At 53.7% G+C, this 5,858-nt stretch overlaps 1 pseudogene; it reads left to right on the forward strand.

The window, feature by feature from the left end:
* Positions 1-2,393: 2,393 nt before the first annotated feature.
* Positions 2,394-4,336, forward strand: LOC119360707 (annotated as a pseudogene).
* Positions 4,337-5,858: the final 1,522 nt, after the last annotated feature.

Genomic DNA, 5,858 nt, shown 5'->3' on the forward strand with positions numbered 1-5,858 from the left:
GCGCATCTATGTCCGCGGACGGACGCGGGAGAAAATTTACGGGTTCCATTGTAGATGCCCTTATCCTAAATTGTCATCTAGGGATTATTTATAAAACCAGAAATTGAGCACACAAAATGATTGTGACATTTTGTCAAATATTTTAGGTAGGAAATAAAATCTATAAACCCCTAATATTTATTTGAAACCCTAAAATTATTTGGGAATTTAAATTGAACTGCAAAGTAACTTAGGGAATAAATTGATATTTCCCAAATGGGTGAATAAGTAAATATTTAATTAGGCATAAAGAAAATGTCTAAAAAGCCCCAAACCATGATTTGACCCTCTAATAAATTTCCCCAAAGGTTTTAAAGTGGATGGATTTTTGAATCAATTCAAAAATCAAACAGGAGAATATTCCATTAAGGCTTATAAATTATTTTGGCAGGAAAATAAATCCCCATAAGTCCAAGTATTAACATGGTTTCAGCTAGATGCAAGATTAGCATGGTTTGTGTGAGAAAACCGGCCGCTTTGCAAATAGATCCCTCTTCAAAAATAGTTAGTCCACGAGCGATCTAAGGAAGGCTGGCGTGGCACCCACATGGCCGGAGTTTCCCCTCATGGATCTGTTTTGGCCTTATTTAATCATATTAATGAGTTTATGATCTTAATTGATTAATTTTTAAGTTGTTGGTCTAAAACATGCAATCAGTTTGAGTCAATCAACTAATGACACATTTCACTCATGCTTTAGAGATACTATGCTTTTTTCGTGATGGAGTATGTAAATCATTTTTTGGATATGCAAAGATTGCATATCATTGCAGCGATTGGAGAGTAAAGTTAGAAAAGGGACGGCTACACCAAATACATGTACGCAAGCTAGTGTGAGGGTCTTGACCGGAGCAGATGTCCACAAGTTGCACATGCTTCGGTAATTCACACGGGCACACAGTTGAGGAGGCACACACCTGCCCAGCCGTTTCGGCAAAGTCCGCAAACTCGTTTGATCTCCAGCATGGTTTTAAGTTTTACTTTTTCTATCTCATAATGTAAGACGTTTTTCGATACTAATATAACGCCAAAAAATGTTTCATATTATGGGACGAAGAGAGTAGTTCCTAAAACTACTCAATAAATTTGTCGACCGTCGTATCAAGTTTCAGCACTTGAAACTTAGAAAAGTTTTTAAAACTTGTTAAACCATATTCAAAAGTGTTTTATTTCAGAGCTCTCTCATCATACAAAACACGAATATACATACGAAACATAACTTGGACAACTTGGACTTTCGGTTTGATATATAACCAATTCAAAACTGAAAGTACAAAAAAAAAGACGCCGATAACGCCCACACGTGTGGCATATTAGACATCCGTTCACGCATTGTGTGTGATGTAAGCAGGAGGCAGCCCGCACGGGTCATATGTGGGCGAACATTAAAATTGTCCATAGGTGTGGGCGCAGCTACTTCGTGCCACACGCCCAACGAACTACTACTCATCCTCATCCCGCGTGTGTGACATGAAGCAAATCTGCCAACACGTCCAGGCGCACCCGTGGGATGGCAACTTTAGTCGTCCGGGATGGTAAATGTAGTTGCCATGTCTAAGTAACGGTAGTTGCCGCGCGTATTCAAACCATAATTGTCATGTGTGATAAACTACTTGCCTTACGTGGTCAAACAGTAGTCGGCATGCGTGATTAACTAGTTGCCACGTGTGGTCCAACCATAGTTGCCATGTATGGTTAATCACAGTTGCCATATGTGTTTACCTAGTTGCCACATACGCGCAACTGCAGTTGCCATGTGTGTTAACCTAATTGCCATGTACGCGCAACTGCGGTTGCCATCTAACAACGTACAAGCGTCGTGTAGGCGAAGAGCAGTCCGCCCACACACGCGTGGACTAGGTGGTGACTGTGTGGACAGAAACTGGTTCGTCCACACGGCGCAGCTGGTAACCGTGTGTTGCGGGTTATGTGGAGGAACTCTTCAACGCCCACACACACGATGATGCCCACGTGGCACTGAAAATCTAACCGATTTCTTTAGGATTCGTGCAAAACAGAATCAACGTTTATCAACGCATGTGGGCGAAGTTCAAATATGCCACATGGACGTTAACATTTTCGGGAAAAAATTGGTGTCGGCGCCTCAAGTCGCCTCCCGCACATGCTTGGCGTATATGCTGTCGGTTTGTAAATCGTGTCAGGTTAGCAGCATAGTGTACTACTTGTGATTTGTACTGATCACCATCTCTAATTCATCGCCATCTGATTTCGAGACCGATAACCCATTTATAGATAGAAGAGGAAGCTAAGGACCGATCACAGCATAGTACATATACGTTTTGTAGCTCCTAGCGCTGAGCTATCGTTGCCAGTACGTGTTCCGGGGTGAGCAAATGGCGGCGGCGGCGACGGCTGGCCGGAGACCAGCCTCGTCAACAACGGCATCGGAGGCGGAAGCGAAGGACGCCGAGAACCTCCGTCTCATCGAGGAGATGACCTCCAACGTGGACTCCGTGCAAGAGCGGGTTCTGGCCGAGATCCTCTCCCGGAACGTCGCCACGGAGTAACTCACGGACTGCGGCGGCCCCACCGACCGTGCCACCTTTCGGGCCAAGGTGCCGGTGGTGTCGTACGACGCTCTGAAGCCGTACATCCAGCGCATCGCCAACGGAGACAGGTCGCCCATCATGTCGACGCACCCCATCTCCGACTTCCTCACCAGCTCCGGCACCTCCGGCGGCGAGCGCAAGCTGATTCCCAGCACCGCGGAGGAGGGCCGCCGACGCCAGCTTCCCTTCGGCCTCCTTAAGGCAGTCATGAACTTGTAAGTCCACTGATATATACTAGCACTCATTTCCGTGGGCAAAGCACAGAGTGATGGCGGTCCTGCTGAATGTGTTGTCCTAAATGTGTAGGCACTTTCCTGGGCTTGATAAGGGGAAAGGGCTCTACTTTCTCTTTGTCAAGTCGGAGACGATCGAAGACGCCGGGTGGGCTGACGGCGTGGCCGATGATGACCAGCATTTACAAGAGCGAGCAGTTCAAGGACCCCTTGCGCGACCACACCAGCCCGAGGGCGGCCGTGCTCTGCGCGGACACGTCCCAGAGCATGTACGCGCAGATGGTGTGCGGCCTGTGCCAGCGCCACGACGTCCTCCGCGTCGGCGCCGCCTTCGCCTCCGGCCTGCTGCGCGTCATCCGCTTCCTCCAGCTCAACTGGGAGCAGCTCGCCGCCGACATCGAGGCCGGCACGCTCGCCCCGTGCGTGGACGACGCGTCGGTGCGCGAGGCGGTCGCCGGCATCCTCCACCGCCCGGACCCCGAGCTCGCCCGCTTCGTCCGGGACGAGTGCTGCACGGGCGAATGGGCCGGCATCGTCCCGCGCATCTGGCCCAACACGAGGTACATCGACGCCATCGTCACAGGCGCCATGGCGCAGTACGTCCCGGCCCTGGAATACTACGGCGGCGGCCTGCCGTTGGTGTCCACCTCCTACGCGTCCTCCGAGTGCTACTTCGGCATCAACCTTCAGCCGCTGTGCAACCCGGACGACGTCTCCTACACCATCATGCCCAACATGGCCTACTTCGAGTTCCTCCCCATGGACGACACCACCACAGGCGAGGTCATGGCACCTGAAGGTGACGCGGCCCGGCTGGTGGACCTCGCCCGCGTGGAGGCTGGGCGGGACTACGAGGTGGTGATCACCACCTACGCCGGGCTCAACCGGTACCGCGTCGGCGACGTGCTCCGCGTGGCGGGTTACCACAACGCCGCTCCACGGTTCACGTTCGTGCGCCGCAAGAACGTGCTGCTCTCCGTCGAATCCGACAAGACCGACGAGGTCGAGCTGCAGCGCGCCGTGGAGCGGGCCTCAGAGCTGCTCCGGCCGCACGGCGTGTCCGTGGCGGAGTACACCAGCCACACATGCACCAAGCGCATCCCGGGCCACTACGTCATCTACTGGGAGCTGCTGACCACCGGCGACGAGGCGGTGGGCAAGGAGACCCTCGACGGGTGCTGCCTGCAGATGGAGGAGGCCCTGAACGTGGTCTACAGGCAGAGCTGGGTGGCCGATGGGTCGGTCGGGCCGCTCGAGATCGGGGTCGTCCGGCCCGGCACCTTCGAGGAGCTCATGGACGACGCCATCTCTCGCGGCGCGTCCATCAGCCAGTACAAGGTGCCCCGCTGCGTCGCGCTCCCGCCCGTTATTGAGCTGCTCGACTCGTGCGTCGTGTCCGCCCACTTCAGCCCTGGCTTGCCACACTGGACCCAGCGTGGCGCCACGAAGACGAAGAGAGACTTCACTCGACTGACTCGAAGGACTCGACTATGAAGACTCACTCGACCACTAGGAGATCAAGAGCCACTCTGCATCCAAACGGTTTATAATTAAGTAGTCTTTATGGCATTTAGGACACTTTATGTAAGGCGTTACCAGTAATGCCCAACCTTAATGTACTTTAAACACAGCATAACTGAGGGCCGGAGGGGGTCTGGCAGACACTATATAAGCCACCCCCCTCCTCAGTGTAAAGGGTTCGCACTCTTGTAATCCATACATACATAATCCAGTCGACCGCCTCCGGGCTCCGAGACGTAGGGCTATTACTTCCTCCGAGAAGGGTCTGAACTCGTACATCCAGTGTCTTCACAACTGCTCCATAACTAGGATCTTGCCTCTCCATATCTATCCCCCATTCTACTGTCAGAGTTAGAACCACGACAGTTGGCGCCCACCGTAGGGCCGGTGTCTTAGCGATTTTTGGAGAAGTTGCAATTCTTCCGATTACTTTCATCATGGTTGCTGGTGGAGTTTTGGTCGGGGGCCGCGAGATCCGTCTCAGCGCTCTCACCTTCATCGTCGACGACTCCGCTTGGCTCCAGGAGGCTCCACTCGATATCGACGCGCTCCCCGTCCGCGGTGCGACGCATTTTCGCGCATGTGTCCGCGACGTTCTGCTGCGGAAACCGTCAACTCCGTATCGGTCGACTCCCCTGTCGTCATCCCTCCCTGTTTCCCGCCAGCGCAAGCGATCTGGTCGGTCGAGACTCCAGCGGTGGGTGAGGCACGCGGTGGCTCGCCAGACGGCCACCACCCAAGTCGCGGCAATCGAGCCCGACGAATCCCTCTACGGCCTGTTCGACCTGTCGACTGGCTCCGTAGAGACTGCATCCGAGTGCGATAGCAGTGATCCAGCGGCGGAGGTCTTGATGGTCAATGGACCTCGTAGCCCTCCCGGCTTCCCCCGTGACGACGGAGCGGACGGTGGAGGTGACCCCGCTCAAGTCCATAAGGTATATCAACCCGAGCCACTTAACTCCCTGCAAAGGGAAGAACTTCGCCGCAGGAACATGGATGCCCTGCATACTCCTATCGCAGGAGAAACCCCCGAGGCTCGTGCCTTGGAAGAGGCGCGTTTGGCCAACTTGGCTGAACGCGCTCGTCTGGAGAATCTCCAGCGAGCACTCGACGAGCGCGCGCGGCAACGAGTACCCGACTCCAGTCGACGTCAACTCTTCCCGCCGACTCAGGTATATCGAACCCCGATTCAGAATTTAGCAGCTGCAAACCGTATAGCAGAGTCAATTCAGCCCTCTCAGTCGGAGGCTGGCAGAGGCTTGATGCAGATTAGAGATTTGCTCCGGGCAGCAGGAGATCAGAATTCGGCCGTGTCACAGTCACGCAACAGGATTCACAGTCGATCCGTCGCTGCGAATACGGTCCAGTCGGCTCATAGCCCTAGATCGCCTCCGCGGCGTGAAGGACGCGAGAGTCGACGAGACCAATATGGTGACCGATATGATCGTGATGATAGGCGTCGAGTGCCCACTCCTCCTCCGAGAGGCGGGTCTTA

Source organism: Triticum dicoccoides, chromosome 2B (assembly GCF_002162155.2).
Source record: "Triticum dicoccoides isolate Atlit2015 ecotype Zavitan chromosome 2B, WEW_v2.0, whole genome shotgun sequence".
NCBI classification, from domain to species: Eukaryota; Viridiplantae; Streptophyta; class Magnoliopsida; order Poales; family Poaceae; genus Triticum; species Triticum dicoccoides.